Here is a 20,228-nt window from a genome sequence, read left to right on the forward strand (position 1 = left end):
CGGGAATTCGGCTTGCACTGCACCCATCAGAAGAGAAGAAAGAATGGCCATTATTCATCAAGTGTTCAAAACAGACTGTCAGAGGAAGATAACCCCACGGAAAGCAGAAGGAAGAAGCCAAACTCAAGCAGGCACCAGCAGGTCGCAAAGAAGTCAGCAAGACGGTCACCAAGCCAAGAGCTGGTCCCTCACAAAGGACGAGTAAGAAACGCCACATCTGGAAAGGTTAATCAAGTGAGAGAAAGAAGGTCCAATAAGCATTTAAAATTAGCCACCACGCCTTCAGACACAGCAGTAATTTAAAAATTACGAGAGAAAATTAAGTATAACATTTTAACATTGCACTTGAAAAAGGACAATGTATGATTTTCTAGAGAATATATAAATTACCAAATTTGCCACTAAAAGATATAAAAATAAAAAAATAGGAACCGCGAATTGTCCGATTAGCGTAAAAGAAATCGAATCCAGACCTTTCCTGCGTTGTCACTGAAATAGCGCAAAGCTTTTGGTGTTCCGACTGGGTTTTACAAAACTATCACATCATAAATAATGACCAGAGAGGCGAAGGTGACACACTCGAATCATGAGATTACTATCCCCTTAATGCCAAAACCTGACAAAGGTAAAATACTAATTTCGGTTAGATCCAGTAATGTGGGGAAAAAAGCCTGACATAGAGGGCTCATCCCAGGAATGAGCGAAACCGAAAAAAGCGATGACTGTAAAAGACGATAAGACTAAAAAAAATTATTTTTTAATAGTTCTTAAAATATGAAAAAAAAATGTTGTTCCTGGTAAGATTTTATTATAAGAGTAGAGATTTTATCATGGTCTATAATAAAATTAATGTTATGTAACAATATTTTCTAATAAACACGACAGCACGCACTGTACTTCATGACTAAATTTTGGAAGCATTTTCTCTAAATTCAGGACAAAACCAGAAAATCCACTGTGATCATTTCTGTTTAACGATGTGTAGAAATCTTAGCAAATATAGTAAGAGAAGAAAAAGGGTCATGTGGATTAGAAACAAAATTGATGCCGTTTGTAGACGAGTTTATTTGTTGCATAAAAACCCAACAGCATCTAAAGATAATACATTAGAAGATTAAGAGACTTGGGTTAGCAGGGCTGGATTCAAGCTGAATGCACGAAAACCAGTGTTTCAACCATCGTGAGCACTTAGTTATTTCACCTCATTTATTCCTTCTCTTAGGTGCTTCCTTTATTAGTCTGGCTCAGAATTTCTCACCTATAACCTGTCCTTCTCTCTGAAGAACTTCTTTTAACAGGTCTATAAAGTCAAGGCAGGTCTATAAATTTAAATTCCCTCCATTTTCACTTGTCTGAGAAAGTCTTTACACTTTTTTTTTTTTTTTTTTTTAAGGATAATTTTCCTGGACACAGAATCCTTGGTTGATCCTCCCCACCCCCAACATTTTAAGTGCTCACTCTATTCTATTTTTATTTTCTTGGTTTCTGAACAGATGTCTAATGTAATTCTTATCCTTGCTCCTCTGTAGGTAAGAACTTTTTAAATATCTTTTCAAGATTTTCTCCTTTTGTTTTCTCACTGCGGTGTGAATACAATATGCCCAGGTACAGATTTTTTGGTATTTATTCTGCATGGTGTTTTCTGAGCTTCTGGCTCTGCGGCTTGCATTTAAAGACAAATGTGTGGTATTTGCCTTAAATTTCAGAAAAGGCAGTCATTACCTCAAATATTTTCATTTTCTCTCTCTTTATTCTCTTTCTGGTATTTCCGTTATGCATATACTACACCTTTTGTTGTCCAACAGTTCTGGGATATGCTACTTCATCCTTTTTCTTTTTTTTCTGTTTGAATTTTGGTTTTGGAAGATTCTATTGACATTTCCAAAAATTCGCCGACTCTCTCCTTGGCCATGTCCAGACTGTTGATGAGCCCATCAAACCATTCCTTATTTCTGTCACGGTGTTTTTATTTCTAGCATTTCCTTTGGATTCTTTCTTGGGGTTTCTGCCTCTCTGGTTGTATTACCCATCTGTTCTTGCATGTTGCCCACTTTTTTCATTGTATCCTTTAGCATATTAATCACGGTTGTTTTAAATTCTTATTCTGATAATTCCAAAATCTCAACATCCAAATCAGGTTCTGTCGTTTGCTCCGTCTCATCAAACTATGTTTATTTTTTTTTGTCTTTGAGTATGTTGTGTAATTTTGGTCGAAAGTCAGGCATGATGTACTAGATAAAAGAAACCAAGGTAAACAGACTTCGTTGCGAGATTTGACGTTTACCTGGCTAGGAACTAGATTATATTTACTGTTTGCCATAGTTGCAGTGTTGGAGACTAAAATTTCTTCTGATGTCCTCGTTTGTGCCTCTCTGTTTCCTTTGGATCCCCTGGGGACTTCTTTATAAATAATATCTGATCCCTGCAATGTTTCCGTTGTGTTCCCGTCATCATACAGAAGCCCCGTTGATTTGGTAGCAAGGTGTGGGGCAAAGGGACATGGTCTATAGTCCTCTGAGCAGGTGCCAGTCTTTTAGTGAGTGAGTCTGTGCCACCTTCAGAAATGCTTCTCAGTCCTCCCGCCCCCCTGCGGTGAGGCAGGATGGCTAGCGAGAACGGAGTTGGAGTTGGGTTTTTCCCTCCCCCTCCCCCCCAGGTCGGTTAGACTCTTGTAAAATGGTTCCTCTTGAGGGCAGACCTTGCTAAAACGAACGGAATGCTCTGCGTATATTTCAGAATGGTGACTTTCCCCCTCCCTCTGCCAAGTGGGTGAGGGGAGTTTTCGATTTTTACTGTGAGGACTCAGGTGAGCCTCCTGGAGGTGAAACTGGTGGCGGCGCAGGGCTCTCCTGCAGGGTTTGAGCCTCGCGCTCCCTCCCGGAGGGCCTCCGCCGGTCACAGGTGACAGGTTCCTACCCCAGCACTGGCCTCAGCAGCCACAGCCGCTCTAGGGCGTTCGCTCCATTTTAATTCCTTCGTCACAGCATTGTCATTTTTACTCTTTTTAGGGGTTCTTTTCTTAGTGGTTTTTCTGGAGATTTCAATATGCATCTTGATTCATCACAATCTACTTCAGAATCATATAACTTAATAAGAGTGAAATATGGATTTTTTCCCAATACAGCCCCATTCCCGCCCCCTCCTCTGTTATTACCATTTATGTTACATACACACACACGTATGTTAAAATTCAAGTATTATTTTTACACAGATGTGTTTTCAATAACATTAGAAAAAAAAGAAATAGCACATTTATGCCGTCATTTATATTTACCTGTTAACTACCCTTGCCAGCGCTTCCATTTCTCTGTGTGGATTCAAGTCGCGCTGACATAATTCCTTCCCGGCCTGAAGAATTGTTTTATTTTTAGTATTTCTTAAAAGGCAGGTCTTAGAAATGAGCCCCGTCGTTGTTGATCTGGGGACGTCTTTATTTCTCGTTCGTTATTGTTTATCTGGGGACGTCTTTATTTCCGTTCGTCCTGATTGACTTTTCATTTCAGCGCTTTGCGGCTTTGCATGTGCCTTTCTGCTGCTTTCTGGTTGTTTCTGACGCGCCTCCTCCCCCGAGTCGAGGTGTTACTGATCGCGGTTTCCCTGCTCTCCCTGAGCCACCCTCCCGCCGTCAGGGTTTTCTCTTTCAGCCGTTGGATCATGATCTATCTGGGTAATTTCTCGAGCTTATCTAACCCGGAGTCTGTTAAACTTGGATGCGTAGGTTCACGCTTTCTTTACATCCGATGTGGGGTGTTTGGGGCTACTGTGCCCTCAAATACTTTTAGGCCCCCTTTTCTTCTGTAAGGCTTTGTTCAGTTAATTCATAAATCTCTCCGCTTTTCTGATTGGATAATGTCTGTTGCTATGTCCTCAAGTTTCTTACTATTCATTCTGCCAGCTCGAATGTGCTGTCGAATCCCTCCAGTGCATTTTTGATTTCAACGACTATACTTTTCGAGTCTGGAATCACCGCCCTGAGGTTGTTTTATAATGTAATTTCTGGAACTTTATTTATAGTCTCTACTTGATAAGCCACAGTGGTTTCTTTGTCGTTGGCTTGGTGTCTTTGCCCAGGCCAACACCTGGGCCCCTGCAGGGAAGCCCTTTTCACCTGCGTTTGGGTAACCCTTTCCTGTTTCTTTGCACGTCTCCTCATGTTTTTTGTCGGACACTGAGCATCTCGGATCGTATGTTGTGGCAGCTGTGGGTTCCGGCGCCACTGCCGCCCCCCCCCACTGCTGCCGCCGCTTCTGTCTCACGCATTCTTTGGTGAGCCCGTCTTCTCACTTGTTCGGACAAGCGAGAACTCTCTAGCTTGGTCTCCAGCACACGTGCAGCTGAACATACCCCTGCTAATTTTTCTAAAGTCTTGTTTTTCTTCGTAAGCCTGGTTTCTCACGGGTCAGCGTCACTCGGTGGCCGGCCACTGTTGGCCAGAGCGTGTGCGTCGACCCACCGGTCCTCTAAGGCCCGGGGTCCTGCCTCTGTGAGGGGAGCGCAGCGAACGGCCAGGCCGGTCTCCAGTCTCCCGGCTCCATGTCTGCTGTGTGTTCTTGCTTCTGCCTCGAGCGTCACACTCAGAGACGGAGGCTACTCAGGGCGCTGCCCGTTTGGTCCGATACCTTCCTCGACGACATGGCTATGCAATCTTCCATGACATATTGTTTTTCAAATGTCTCTCTGAACCTCGGTTTTCAGTATTTGAAATCGTGGTCAGACAGCCTTTCTCTTTCTTCAAACGTGATTCGAACAGAGCCTGGGCTCTCATCAATATGCCCCTGACTCGTTCAGTCTCAGAAACCCACAGCTACAGGGCACGGTTTCGGAATGAGCCTCCTGGCTCCCCCCACCCCCAGCGTCCAGGAGCCCGTGGCCAGCGGCCCTTAGTACTTCCCACCGCCCTGCCCAGTGTCACATACACTGTGTCTTAACCCCTAAGTGCACCGTAACGCCCACGGCACGGGGACCATCTCTCGCGTGCGTCTCTGAGACCACCCATCCACGGCACAAAATCTCACCCGTAGTGGGCACTCGCCACGTGTTCGGATGAAAGGAACTTTGCGGCCCCCATGTCTCCAGGGCCCTTCGTGTCTCTGACATTCTCCAGCTTATGCTCCTTGGGAACATTTGTGGGCTATTAGTCATCTTATGTAGAACAGGATATATCTGTCACTTCTCCTCTGCGAAACCCTCCCTTCAGCAAGATTTATTTTAAGCACTGTGTGAAAAGAGAACGTTTCATTGGCAACCCTGTGAAAATCCAGTCTTTTGTCAACATGCACCCCGAGCGCCCTGAGTTTCAGCCATTCTGGCCACCACTGCCCCTGTCCTCGGGGCCCCAAGGACCTGCGGATCTCACGGGTGGGCGGGCACATGTCAGCAGGGTCTGAACACGCATGAAGCTGCGTGTTCCAGGAGAGAGCTCGGCCGCCCTCGCTCTGCAGGCCTCCTGCCTGTGTGACCCGTAAGTTCTCTTTTACCGTGTGGGTGAAGACTGTGCACGTCACCTCCCTGTCCCCTCAAGGCCACCTCATAAACCACTATGACCTCGCTGTAGAAGGGGACGCGGAGGCCACACAGCTAGAACGTGGCGGAGCCAGGCTCTGAGCTCAGGTGGTGTGTCTCCGCCCCAGGCGCTGTGCTGCCGGAGGGAAGCAGGGGACCTGCCCCTGGCCGCAGCGCACCTCCACGAGTCTGGAGCTGGCGAAGCCAGGCGGCTCGGGGCAAGAAGCAGGCCCTGGAGGGGACGCAGGAGGCAGGAGGCTCGGTGTGGGTCCACGCCGCAGGGCAGGCTCCTCCCTGCGCTCCATGGGGCGCTGCGGGAGTGTGGCATGCCGGCCTCCGGCCGTCTTCGGCTGTGGGCCTCTCCACACCCTGGACCCTGGCGGACACCTGGGTCTCGGGTCCGTTAGCTCTAAACCGAGGTGGCGGCGGGGCTTGTGCCCTCTCCGCTGGCCGCAGGACTACTGCGGGAAGGACCCCCTCTCTCCCCGAGGCTGGAGTTAAACAGAGAAGGAGCAGCGTGGCTTCCTCCCCGCCCCCCCCTCCCCACCTCCCCACAAGGGCCGTCCTCTGAGAAACGCGGGGGCCTGGGGGGTGCAGCTGCGCCAGCCGGGAACAGTCACTCCACAGCCCGCGAAGCCCCTCCGGTTTCTATAGCAACTTGCAGAGAGGAATTTCCAGGGCTACAGACTCTGTCACAGTGACCCAGTGAGGGGGGAGGGGGAGGGGCGGGGCCTGCTCCCCAGGTAGAGCCTGAGGCCCTGCGCCCCCCAGCCCGTCCTCGGGGGCGGGCGGCGTGGGCGGACAGCCGAGCGGGGGCCGGGGCGCTCCGCGGGTCCTCGGGGTCCTCGGCAGCCACCGAACAACGCGGTCAGTGAGGCGCCCCCAGCACCTCGCTTCGGATAAGAAAAGGACCTCAAAGGTGGTCACGAAGACAGGGGGACGGGTCGCTGCAGGCCGCTCACCTGCTGTCTCCTGAGGGCGAGCGCAGGGCCTGCGTGGGGGCGCGGCGGGGGCGCCTGTGGGTGGCAGCAGACCGCGGCGCAATCGCGCTGGCAGATGGCTTGATGGAGAGACAGAAATACGAACGGAAAAGCGTTCTAGCCGTGGCGATGCTAATTTTTTTTTTAATTTTTAATAATGACACAATTCTGGGTACCAGAGGGGTTCTCTAGCTGTCCTCCAGCCCCGCCCCCGAATAAACCCTTCGCGGCGCTCACCGCTCACACCCGCGCACGCATTTCACCGGGGAGGACGGGACAGCGGGGCCTGGCCGCCAGCAGCGCCCCGGGCGCGCACCCCCGCGGTGGCCCCGTGCCGTGCTCCCCGGCAGTGCGGGGCCTGTGCTGCGGACTTCGGGCGCCCGGGCCCTGGCGGGGCGCGGCCTGCGGACGGGAAATAAAGGCGCAGCAGCGCCGCCCTGAACTGGCCCTGAGGAGCACGGGCCATGGGCACGTCCGGTGACCAGCTACATGCAAACGACGGAGACGCCTGAGTGTCCTCCGTGGGGACAGAGGGGCCTCGGCGGCCGCGCGGGTGAGGAGGCCAGTGGAGGGCGGGGTGACGCCGGCTGAACCTGCTTGTCCCCCGTGGAGAGGGCGATGTCGCCCCCTGCGCAGGCTGCGGCAGGGTGGACGTCAGGAATTCAGCTGGGTCCGCGCGCCCCGCGAGCACGAGGCAGATCATGCGAAAAGCCGTTACGACGAAGTGGCCCGTGGCCGGGCAGCCAGAGAGGAGCACGCGACACGCGGGGGCAGAGCCAGAGCGTCCGCGGGGGGTGTGGGGTGACTCGGCCGCCCTGCGACACTTCTCTAAGACTCGGCTAATGAGACGGAACCCGCGGGCTGTGAGCCCCGCCCAGGAGGCGGCACCAGGCGCGCGGACCCACAGCTGTCCCCACCATGGCCACAGGCGCCGGGTGGGACCGAGCTTTGCAGACAGATGCCGGTCGGGTGGGACCGTCTCGTCCCTTGAGCCCGCTGTGGGTCACTTACGCAGCCGGGCCCCGGGGACGACGCAGTGACAGGTTGAGGTCCGCCTTCCACGGGCTCAGCCCTGGCTCTGACGGGGGCCGCCCGCAGGCGTGGGCGGGCCCCACAGCGCCGGAGGCCCCTCTGCAGCTCAGACCCCTGGGGGGCCTGCGGCCACCACCGGGCCCCTGCGGTCACCAGCGTGCCTCTGCTCTGACCGCAGACCCTGCCGGGCTCCTTCAGAGGATGCCCCGGGTCCCCGACTCGGACCCCCACCCCCAGCACCGCACGCAGCCGGGGCCGGGGCGGACAGGTGGGGTGCGTGAGAGCCACCGCACACCTCCGCGTGGGGCACCAATGGGGTGTGACTCACACGCCAGGTTCTCCTGCTCAGAAGGGCATATACTCACGACACTTGTTAAACGGCACAGCAGGTGGTCGGGGGGTACGACGGGCAGGGGCGCAGGGGCGGCTGCAGCGGCGTTTCGCAGTGAGGGGGCGACTGGGCTCAGCTCCGAGCGGACAGGCCGCCGTGCAGCGCGGAGGGGCGCAGGGCGCGGCGGCGGCCGGAAGTTGCTCCCAGCGGATCGCGAGGGCCAGGGGGCCGCCGAACCCGCTGGGCGGGAGTCTTGCTGAAGATGGGCCAGTAGCCAGATGTCGCCTGGGGAGTGGGGGAGACGATGAGCCCGTCTCACACCAAGGGTTATGGACACTGGGCGGCCAGGCGTGGGGGTGGGGGTGTTCTGACTAAACCTCTGGGCAGGATTCTTGCTAACATCGTGATGCAGAGGTGGCCATGGCATCGGGAAGCTGGGGCCTCGCTGGGCAGGGAAGTCACAGGAGCCTGGTCACTTCCGGTCATGGACTCTGTTGCCGGGTGGGGCCAGCTTCAGACACGCTCTGGGGCTTTGCCTGGAGTCCCACAGTTGCTCAGCCCCGTCTTGGTAGAAAGCCCTGTTTCTAGCAGCATCTCCACAAATCACTGTCATTGGGAGCCCCGCCTCCGCGTCTGTTTTGGGGCCCCCAGCCCCCAACGGTGGTAGGAGAGCGGTCCTGGGAAGCAGATTCTGAAAACGGGGGTCTGCACGTGCACCCCACCACCAAGGGCGGGAGGGATGCTGATGGCCGTGTCCCTTCCGAGGTGAACTGGGAGAAAGCACCGGCGGGAGCTGGGGGTGCGTCTTGGCGAGGGCACGCGCTCTGCTATTGCAGGGTGTGGGAAGTGGCATCCACAAGGACCAGCAGGACCTGTCGACGGTGGCCGGTGCCGCGATGCATGGGAGAGAAGAAAGGACACTCTTAGGTCAGCCAGTTACGGATGTAAGACACGGGTAGCTCCAGCCGCCACTGGACAGACGCGGTGTCCTCCCTGGGGCAGGTCCTCGCGGCCTCCGACAGGTGGCAAGGCTCCTGTTGGTCTGGCACATGCAATCTTTCAACGGACTATTTTTTTTTAGAGGAATTTTGGGTTCACGGCAACATTGGTGGGACAGCAGAGTGTTCCTCTAAATTCCCTGTCCGTCCTGCTCACCCGGCCTCCCCGCCATCAACGCCCCGCACCAGCCGCTGCCGGGTGAGTGTGCACACTCCGCCTCCCCTTACGCGTCCTTAGCCTCTGCCTTTCCCACACGCAGGGGTCTTAGCTGTTTCCTCCTGTACGTTTATAACCATAAAAGACAGCGATACAGTGTTATAAGTTTTGCTTCAACTGTCAAACCTGGCTTAGAAACACAAGGAGAGAAAAAGTGTATGATATTTACCCGTTTTTAAACTCTTTCCGTTGTTCTTTCTTGCTGGGATCTCAAGGGTTTTTCTTTTATTATTTGTTTCTGTTCAGAGAGCTTCCTTTAGTCATTCTCTTAGGGTAAGTGTGCCTTTGAAAAATTCTCTTAAATTTCCTTCATCTGAGAATATCTTAATTTCCCTTCATTTCTGAAAGCCATTTTCACAGAATGTAGAATTCTAGATTGACTTTTTTTTTGCACTTGAAAAATGTTGTCCCATTTCCTTTGGGCCTTCGATATTTGTGATGAGAAATCTCCTGTAATTCAAATTATTTTTCCCTTACAGGTAATTTGTTGTTTCTCTCTGGCTGCTTTCAAGATTTTTTGTCTTTGTCTGACTAGGATGCATCTTGATTTGCTTTTCTTTTGAGTTGAACAATCGGGGTTCCTGCAACTTCTAGAATCTGACATGTCTTTTGCCAAATTTTGGAAGTCTTCATCAATAATGCTTTGAATTCTTTTTCGCCTCCATCATTTTTCTCCTCTCAGTGCTGTGATGACATAAATATTAGTTCCGTGTGATAGTCCCACAACTCTGTGAAGCTGTGCTCATTTTTTAATAGTCTTTTTCCCTCTGTTGTTCAGATTGAGTCAGTTTCAACGTTCATCTTCAAGTTCATTAATCTTTTTCTTCTGTTCACCTCTCTCTGGTGCTGAGAGAGTTTCGATTTTCTCATTTGGTAGTTGTATTTTTGTATTCTGAGCTGTCATTCGGTTCTCTTTTAAATCTTTTATTTCTTTGCCGACATACTCTAATTCCTTTTTTTCCTGCTTTCAAGCATGTTTATCATTGCTCGCTGAAGCATTTTCACAGGGCCTCCATTGAAACCCTTGCCGGGTAATCTTAACAACTATTATGTGAGTGTTGGCATCTACTGATTGTCTTTTTTTTTCACTCGAATTTCCCAATTCTTAGTCTAATTCTGTTTTTTTAACTGAAAAGGAAACATTTTGGGTACTACATTATGAGAGGCCGGGTCTTATGTCGACCTTCCATCTCAGATGGCGGCGTCACTCGGCGGAGGGGTAGCGGGACTCGCCTGGGGCAGCGGGCGGGTGCAGGCGTGAACGCGCAGGTGTGGAAGGGGCTCCCCCATCCTGCTGACGGAGTCGGGGTTTCTAGCCCCCCTAGGCGGGCCACCGCTGACATCGCCCAGTGCATAACGCTGCTACGAACATTGGTGTGCATTTTTTTTCTCTTTTAACCCCTTGGTGTTTCTGGGTTGCTGGTTCCTTTAGCTCCGAGCCTCGGATAGATGATGCTTAAGGAAATTTCAGAGAACTCACAACTGTGTTGCTGCTTAGGCCTCACTGTTCATAACACGCCTGCCTCTTCTCCGCCCTCCAGAGTCTAACATTTGTCTGACACGGGCATCCAGGGTTTTTCTCATACTTGGTGGAAGGAACTAGAAAAAGTAGGTCCATGCTCTCTGACCAGGGCAGGAGCCTCAAGCTGATCGCAGTATGCTTTATCCAGATCTCACAGTTTTCTTCAGAAGCGTCGGTCAGAAAATTACCTATTCCATTACTACCAACAGAACCTGCAAACATGACTGTTTTTGCACAATTTCGTAAATGCTTTTTCTCTTAATTCTTACAAACGAGGGATGGGAAGGCTGTAACATATGTTCGAGCACTCATCTGTAAAAGGAAACTTTTGTCGGGCGGGTACTGAAAATACTGGCAACTGAAGATACAATAGTGACCATGAAAAAGTACTATGGGTAGGGCCTTGGGTGACCACAGTCAGAGTGACAGCGTAGAGCGGTAACTTCTCCCCGACAGCTTTGTTATCAGAAAGGACACCCAAGGAGTTCTTGGGAGTAGGGGACGTTTTCCCAGGTGGTCTAGCGAGGTTTCTCCAGAGAACCATAACCAGGAGGAGATGACATCTCTCGCTACGTCTACCCACATTTAGATTTATTATGAGAAGGTGGTTCACACAATTGTAAGCACGAAGATCCGTAGTCAGTGAGCCGGAGACCCAGGATCCCCGACGGTGTAGTTTCAAACACTAATGTTTCCATTTGAATCTGAACACGGGAGAAAGACTGGTGTCCTGGCTGGAGACAGCCCAGCAGGAGGCTCTGCCTCTCCGCCAGAGGGGGGATGGGCCTTTTTGTGCTAGTCAGGCATTCGACTGATTGGGCGAGGCCCACCCACCTGGAGGCGGGCAGCCTGCTTCACTCAGTCGACGACTCTAATGCTAACCACATCCAGAAACACGCTCCGAGGCACACGCCGGATACGGCCTGACCACACATTTGGGCATTTCATGGCCCAGCGACATTGACATGAAATTAATCACCAAAGCAGGCAAAGTCACTCTAAGACGAGGACTAGCTAGAGACCAGTAGGTGAAAAGCTGAAGGACAAAAGGAGTGGCAAGGGAATGACTGAAAGCGGAGGGAACCCCAATATTAGGTGTTTGAGGAGTATCTCCCCAGATTCACGCCCAGCCGGAAACGCGGGGCATGCACTGAGTTGGGGACAGGACTCTGGCGGGTGTAGTTAGATGCGCTAAGATGAGGTCTTGCCGGGTTAGCGTGGGCCCTTAATCCAGCCCCCGGTGTCCTCATCTGGCGGGGGGACACGGAGACCCACAGACGCACGCGGAGGGGCGAGGGCGGGTGAGGCAGAACAGCGCGGCCACAGGCCAGGGGTTCCCCGCGGCCAGAGCGGATTCCGCCTCGGCGCCTCTGGACGTGACCAGCCCTGCCGCGGCGAGGGCTCCGGCGTCCTGGCCGCCTGGGCTGAGCGCACAAACCCACAGTCCATTAAGCCACAGCATCTGTGGCGATTCTTTGCCATGGTCCAGGGACTGAGCGCGGAAGGTCCTGAATGGCCTGAGCGGGGAGTGCACGAGGTGTCGGAGACAGAGATGGACGGAGAGGGGGTAAGGCCACTAATGGCCTCGCGGGCCGCAGCGAGGTGCTCAGTCTTCGTTCTGAGACCCGAGGGAAGCCGATCGATGAATCTCAGTGAGAAAGGAAAACAATAAGATTTATGCTTTATAAAGATCCCCCTCAGACCAGAAGCTGGAGGCTCAGCGAGGAGCCGTCGCGGCAGAACTGGCTGGGGGTGGAGGTGAGCAGAGCTCGGTGGCAGAAGTCAGGATGGGGACATGTCAGTGGACCAGAGGTAAAGCGGGGCCCATAATGGCGAGGAGTCGATGACTGGGTGGACGATCCTAAAAATCATGCCAGTTTGAAGTAAGCCAGGCAGAGGGAGACAGATGCCGTATGATCCCACGTATGTGTGGAGTCTGAAAAAACAAAACCAGTGAATAAACAAAGCGAAACGGCAATAGATCCATGGACACAGAGAACAAGCTGGTGTCACCAATGGGGGAGGGGAGGGAGTGTGAGAGACAGACAGACAGACAGACAGACAGAGCGGGCCGGGTTTCCTCGTGGGGAACTCTTCAGATGGCCGCGTCCACGCGTTCCTCCTCCCGTCTTCATTCCCTCTGCGCCGTTACCTGGTATCTGCTCGCGTAGGACACTTATTGGGCACCACGTTTGCTTTGCTGACCGAGGTGTCCGGAGAGGCCTGGAGGCCGCACCGCCGGCGTTCCAGGAGCTCCCTTTCCTCGGGGCAGAGACGCGTGAAGAACCACAGCCTACGAGGAGAGGACGTGCAGCGGGAGGGCTCATCACCCCGAAGGAGGACGAGTCCAGCTCTCGCGGCACAGTGGGGCGCCAGCAAACCACAGGCCCCCGGAACTCTGCGTCCTGGAGGGAGACTCAGGGGAGAGCCAGGGGGCTTGTTCAGAGCGCTGCCTCCTCGCCTGCAAGGGGCCCCAGGAGACGCGGGTGCAGAAGACGGGGGTGCAGAAGCTTTGCAGCTCCCTAGTGGCTTCAGAACCTGGGGAGGCACCACGAGCCATCGCCGACTCCCGAGCCGTGCCCGGAGTGGCTTCACGGCGGCCTCCCTTCCAGGCTCCTCGGAGCTGCACCGGCCGGTGTGGCACGGGGCAGGGACGGGCTGCTCTGCCACGCCCCAAAGCGCATGGTCACGAGCAGAATGCACACTGCTCACTGTCTTTAACCACCGGGCTTTGTGGAGGTTCGTCACCACTGAATCCGTAACCGGATCTCTAGCTCTCTCGATTCGTTTATGATGCAGCCACCCCAGGGTGTGCAAACATTTTCCTTACGTCTGCAGGCTTCCCCTCAACTTTTCATCGCCCCGCAACACACATCGGACCACAAACAGCGCGAGGGATCTGTGTGCTGCGTTCCGTGCTTTTAGTCCACGCTCTTGGCTCTTCTTCGGACGTCTCGTGGTTTGCGTTTCGCGGGACGCGATTTACAGAACAGACACCATATCTGTGTGTTTCTAACGTTCGGGTTTGTCATGCCGCTCAATCAATCTTTCCTCTTCTATTTTTCTGATGCTTTTTACTAGTGACAGATGTTGACTTCTTTTCCCACACATTTTTTTTTAAAAGAAAAACAGTTTGATTTTTAACAAAATCGAGAGGATGACTCATGACATTCTGTAAAATTCAAACTCTTTTGAGAAGCCTCTGATTTGTCATCGTATTATATCCAGTCACTTGCGTGTTTTAGGAAAATCAGTGAAAGGAGAGAAGGCGTGAAGATGCTTTCTGCGCTCACGAGGTATGCCCGCTTTGCCGTTTATACAGACTTTCTTTGAATGAGAAAAACATTGCATCGGTTCCTCTCTTCACTGAGAAAACCAGTGTTTCGGTAATTAAGTTTTTGGTCCACTTGTCTTCATCATGAGGGTGGTTTAAAGGTACAAGGCTGCCTGTGCTGTGCGGCTCGTGTGATTTCAGCAGAGTTTACGTGCTGTGTTCAGACCCGGCTCATCACAGTTGACCAGTGCTCGCTGCGGCATTAGATTGTTTTTATGCTAATTTTTTTTAAGCTCCATGAGAACTAATGGGGATAATTCCCATGGAAACCATGTGGTTCTGATTAGTTTGGTATTTTGAACATGGAAATCTTAAGTTCGGGCTTCATCGTGACTAGGGGGTGCCGTGGGGAAGGGCTCCACGATCGAACACGAAATAAGGCACCCAGCGTTGCCAGGAACAGGACGCCGGCAGTCACCGAAGGCGTACGGAGCGTGTGCGCCTCGGCACGTTGTCCGCGGCACGAAAGCTAAGTGTCACCTGGAAGCATTTTCATCACCAATGGGGAGGACAGCCTGCTGGTGAAATCCTGCCCGTCGATATAACGGTAACGGTTAGAACACCAGCCCACCGCCTCGCCGCAACGGCTGGGGGCACATGCGCCCATCATCGATGTCTCCCCTTTGCCAGAAAGACGTCTACATGGCGATGTAGTATCCAAGCAATAATCTGTACAAAGAGAGACACTCAAAAAATAAAGATACATCAACGTGGAATTCTAAAAACGTTCAAGTGAGCCATGGGAAGGCAGGAAAAATAAAACAGAGAAGGAAACCAGAGAGAATAAATAGGAAATAAAATAAATTGACAGACTTAAGCCCTAGATATCAGTAATTGCATTAAATATAAATTACCTAAATATACAAATAAAAAAAAAGATTGATAGAGTAGATTTTCAAACCACGAATCATCTATGGCTATGCCACCCTGAACAAGCCCAATCTTGTCTGACCTCAGAAGCTGAGCAGGGTCAGGCCTGGTGGGTATTTGGGTGGGAGACCACCTAGGAAGAGCAGGTGTAGTAGGTGTAAAAAATAAAAAAAATAAGGGATTGTAAGCTGACAAGGTCCTTGCAACCTGTGAGGTCAACCAAGGGTTGCCTCGCCTAAAAATTTAAAAAGGTAAAAAATAAAAAAAAAAAAAATAAAAATAAAACATGACCCAACTCTACAGCAGCTACCAAAAACTTCAAACATAATGGTATAGTTAGAGCGAAAGGAGTGAAATAACATATTACGTACAAACGTTAATCAAAAGAGACCGGAGGTCGATCCATCATCACACGAAACACATTCAGATAGAGAATATCAGGGACAGAGAGGCACATTACATAGCGATGAGGGGATCGATCTATCGAGAATGCGTAGCGATCCTAAATGCGTCGGTCGCAAACAAAGGAGTTTCGACATGTGCTAAGAAAAAACATCGACTGGAAAGGAGAAACGAACAGTCATGGTTGGGGGCGGCAACGCCCCTCTCTCAACAACACAACCCCACGGTCTGACAGCATGTGGGGGGCGCCCCACCCACCCAACACGTGGGGGGCGCCCCACCCTGAACAGCACAGCACACATGCTTCCAAGGCTCCTACGGAACATTTACCAGCATGACCCACCGCCTGAGCCATTCGATGAACTCCAGCGAATGTAAATAACTGAAATCACGCAGCCTGGTCCACAGCCAGAGTGGGTTCAAACGAGGAATCAGTAACAGAAAATGACAGGGAAATCTCCCAACGCTTGGAAACGGCACCCTGCACTTCGAACTCGCCCATGGCTCAAAAAGGCAGCGTCCGCAGAAATCAAGGAGGATGTCGAACCGAGTGAAGATGGGGCCCCGTGCAGAGCTGTGGGGCGCAGGCTCCCGCTTCTGGGGGGACGCAGCAGGTCGCGTTTCCCCCGCGGTCCCAGGAAAAGTTGAGAACACGTGAAGTCACTCACATGTGGGATATAAACCCGAAAGCAAAACATGAACAAGACAGACCAAACCTCCTGGACTTGGACAACAGGCCAGTGGTGACCAGGGGTCGGGGTCGGGGTCGGGGTCAGGGGTCGGGGTCGGGGTCAGGCGGATGGTGACGGAAGGAGGTTTGGCTGGGTTGTGACCACACACCACGCAACACACATGCCACGTATTATAGACCCGTACGCTTGACACCTGTATCATTTTATTAACCAAGGTTGCCCCAATAAATTTAATGAAAAAGAATAAACTCAGCTTTCTGTATTGAAAAACAAACAGAACAGAGAAAGGAAGGAAATCTGGCTACTACGAATCCAGAGGCGGTGCATGAAATTCATATATCCGTAAGCTTTATTTTAATCCATTTGAAGAATCAATAGGGACTCGTTTTTTAAGGAAAACAAAAGTGACCAAAATCGATTCAGGAGCTCCATTTACAACAAAACCCCTGGGATTAACTGACCAGAGCGTTTGTTTACCTGTCGCTGAGCGCTGAGCGTGGCCAGCACACCCCGCCTGCGTGGGCCCCGCACTGAGCGCTCCAGGCCTGCGACGCCGCCCTCCCCGCCCCCCCACCCCCTCTCAACGCGAGCTATGGACTTCACAGACGTGGACACCGGACAGGAGGCGCGAGCTAGCCTCCTGAACACTTAGCTCGTAAGTGACAGGCGGGGTTTGACCCAAGCTGGCTGGACTGAGGCCTGGGGTTGCGGGGCCGTGCGGTCACCGCGTGCCGGAGGCTCCCCGCGCGCCAGGAGGGCTCAGGTGCAGACGCCACCATGGCCGATGAGCTGCCCGAGCGGACGCACAGGGGACCCCCATCCCCGTGCGAGGACGAGGTGGGCGGGGCCGGGGCCAGCGCGCCCCACACCTTTCCCGCAGCAGGCGGGGAGGCAGGGCCTGGCCGATGGGGGTCACCTGCGAGCTCGGGCGCTTGCTGCCCCGCTGTCCCACCCGCGCCGTCCCCGCTGACCACCCGCCAGTCCTGGAGGTGACAGCCCTCGGACCGTCACTGGACAGGTGGCCGCGCCGCGTCCCAGCAACACCGAACCTCGCGGAGCGGTGACTGGGGCCCCGCGGCCACCTGCCGGTGAGGGTCCGAGCAGCCCGCGCCCGGGACGCCGGCGCCTCCCGGGGAGAGCCGCGGGGTGGGCGCGCCCCCGTCCCAGGCGCGCAGGGGCGGACGCAGGGCTGGGGACGGAGGGGCGCTGCGCCCCGGTTCCTGGGCTCGGGGAGCGCCTGCGACAGGGTGCCGCGCGGGGCGCAGTCACTTCGCCCCAAGGGCAAGTCGCTGGGGCGTGGGGCGCCGGGCGCGCATCTGCCGCTCGGAGCTGCCGGGGTTGGGGGGCGGGGCGCGCCCTCGCGGGGTCCAGCAGCTGCGGCCCGGGGTCTGCTCCGCTCCATCCCTGGACCTCCGGGCGAGGCCGGTCCGCGTCTCCGCCCGCGGAGCCGGACGGCGGCCTCGTGGCGCCACCGCGTGGCCGAAGGCGGGAGCTGCCGTCTCGCTGTCCGCCGCCCGGCGCGGTGACGGCGGGGACCAGGGGCTGGGGCCGCGCAGAGCCCCCCGCGGGACGTGCAGAGCGGCTCCGCGGCGTCGCTGGTCCCCGCACTCCGGCGCTGCCCGTGCGAATGCACAGCGCCCCGGCAGGCGGGACCGCGACGTCCCCAAACCCACGCAGGCCCGGCGGGCGCTCCGAGCCCGCGAACGGCGCCCCAAATGCCCCACCGACTGCAGGTGGCTGGTGCGTCCCCCGTACCCGCGACAGGAAGCAGGGCACATGCCACGCGGTTGCTCAGGCCGCCACTGCCTCGCGGAGTCAGGTGTGAGGACCCCACGTGGCCAGTGAAGCCTCGCGGTGGCCCTGCGGCCACCGAGCTGCCACTTCACCCAGGGAGGGGAGGGCCAGAGAGTTTCCCAGTGTGTTCACCGGGGAAAAGTAAACGTGCTGAACACTCTGCGTGTGCGTGGACCCATGCGGGTCAAGCTCACCGTGTGCAAACATAAACTGTCCACACGCGCCAGAATTCTGTGACGGTGACGGGAACAGTGCAAGTGCCCTTCCCAGGGGTCTGATGACGTAAACGCTCATCCGGCCACACACAGACGTCCAGCCAGAACGGCCCAGGTGCCGCGGCAGTAGCAGAGTGACCTGCACGCCCACCACGCCCTCCACGCCCGCCCCGGGGCAGACGGGGCCAGGGCACGGCGGGCCCTGAGCTGGCTGCGAAGCCTCTCTCCTCACGCGGGGGTTCTCAAGGCCGCCGCGGGCACCGCGTCGGGCTCCAGGGTCTGCACCCAGCACGTGTTCCTGCCGGCGCGGGCGCGCGAGCCGGGCTCCGAGCGTGCGACCGTGCGCACCGGGCGCCGCATCCGACTCTGCCTGCCCACTGTTCCCGGCGTCTGTCCAGCATGTGTCCGTGAACGTGAGCCCGGCGTGGGGTCTGGCACGTGCCCCCAGCACCGTGTGCCTGGTGTCGCCTGCTCCGCCGTGCTTACCGCCGTGCTTGGTTCTCATGCCCGGTGCGTGTGGCCCGGGCGTGCGGCCCGTGCGTGTGTTACGGTGTGTGTGATGCAGTGCGTGTGGCCCGTGCGTGATGTGCCGTGAGCGCGGGGCTGCCCCGGGCGCAGGGGAGGCCTCTGCCGTCCGGTCCTGGCCCGCGGCGGCATCACGCCTCACGCCTCACGCCTCCTCTCCAGCGTCGCCCCTCAGCTGTGTGGGGCGCGGAGATGCTGCGGCTCCCGGGGGGTGGTGACCCCCGCTTCCCGTCACACCTCCGGGTCCCGAGGCGGCCTGTGTCTGCGAGAACGCCCTGGGCCAGCGCGTACCCCGTGCGAGTCCCTGGGGTGGCAGGAGCCACTGGCCCCGTCCACGGACGGCGCCGAGATGCCGGTTTGCCGCGTCCGCCTCTCCTAACGGGCATAGGGCTCAGGTGTCTCGGGCCGGCCGAGTGTGACCGGCTCCCGATGCAGCCACCAGGTGGCAGGACTCTCTCTCTGCAGGGGGAGCCGTGTGTACCCCTTTCTCTTCAGCTGGACAGGCGCCCCACGATAGACCCCTTGGTGTGGAGATGGGGTAGCAAACGCAGAGGTGATGCAGACCGCGGCCCCCACAAGCAGAGGGGACAGGCTTTGTGGGGGATGGGGGGACAGGTGGATGCACAACCACGTCCGGGTGCCTGGCCCTGAGGGACCGCTGTGCTTGCCGCTAGCGGACGGCGAAGCGCCTCGCTGGGCCGGCGGTGGCCTTAGCTCCGCGCGTCCCCATCTGGGACCCTTCTGTGTCCCCCGCCCACGGCCCCTGCCTCTGTTTGTGCCATGTGACGGGGGCCAGAGGGGAAGGGGCTAGGGCTGAGGTGTTGGGGACCTTCCCACTGCAAGAAGGGGGAGCATGGCGCGCCCCCCTGCGCCTCTGGCCCGTCCAGGCCATGCGCAAACATACACACCGTATGTGCACATTGCATGGGGGAGGGAATGGGGTCCCCTCCCCCCGGTTCTGCACAGCCTGCATGCTCCCTGGCCGTCCCCAGCCTGCACTCCTGGCGTAACGGCCTGCCCGGGCGTCATGCTGACCACAGCCATCAGCCCCGCACAGGACAGACGGCAGGAGAAGGGCGTGCTGGGCTTCTCCGGCCCGCAGTGTGTCCCCCGGACACGGTGTCCAGCAGAGCCCTCGAGAAAGCAGGGAGGTGCGGGGCAAGCTCCGGCCACCTCCGGCACGGCCCGCGTCCTGCCTGTCTTCCCGCCTTGTCGGCTTCTGGCTTTTCTCTGCGTGTCGCTGAACCAATTTTGTTTCCGTTTGCTTTATAACACCTTGTTATCTGCCGCAGCGAGCACTCTAAGACCCCCCCAAGGCCCGCAACCCGAGGCTCCCTGCGTCCCGGCGACAGCCGCCCTCACGCGAGCCTTGTTCCGTGCTCACCGCCCAAACGCTTGGCCGCGCCGTCGTCGGCCTGAGCCGCATCCCTGTTTATAAAGGACAAGCTGGCAGCTCGTCTCAGCTGCAACCGTCCGGGAGCCGCCGCTCCTCCGACGAGCTGGCCTTTCGGGCCCGAGTTCCCGCAGAAGCCCTGGAAGCCACATGCTGCCGCCCGGCTCAGCCCCGTCCGTGCGCTTGTACCCAGGCCAGCTCCAGGCGTGGGGTCCAGGGCGCGGGGCTCAGGGTGCGCACTTCGCACGGCCCCTGCAGGTGCGGATTTACGTTTGCCGGGGATAGAAGGCCAGGGTCGCCCTATCAGAGAATTGCTCGGAGGTGGCGTTTGAATACTGGCGAACCCTGTCGTCTGCAGGGTCACGATACTGGAGACTTACACTTGCCTGGCTTTGCCTCTGCAGAACGCCGGCCCCCGAGC

The sequence above is a fragment of the Rousettus aegyptiacus genome, unplaced genomic scaffold (genome assembly GCF_014176215.1).
Source record: "Rousettus aegyptiacus isolate mRouAeg1 unplaced genomic scaffold, mRouAeg1.p scaffold_m13_p_14, whole genome shotgun sequence".
Taxonomy (NCBI): Eukaryota; Metazoa; Chordata; class Mammalia; order Chiroptera; family Pteropodidae; genus Rousettus; species Rousettus aegyptiacus.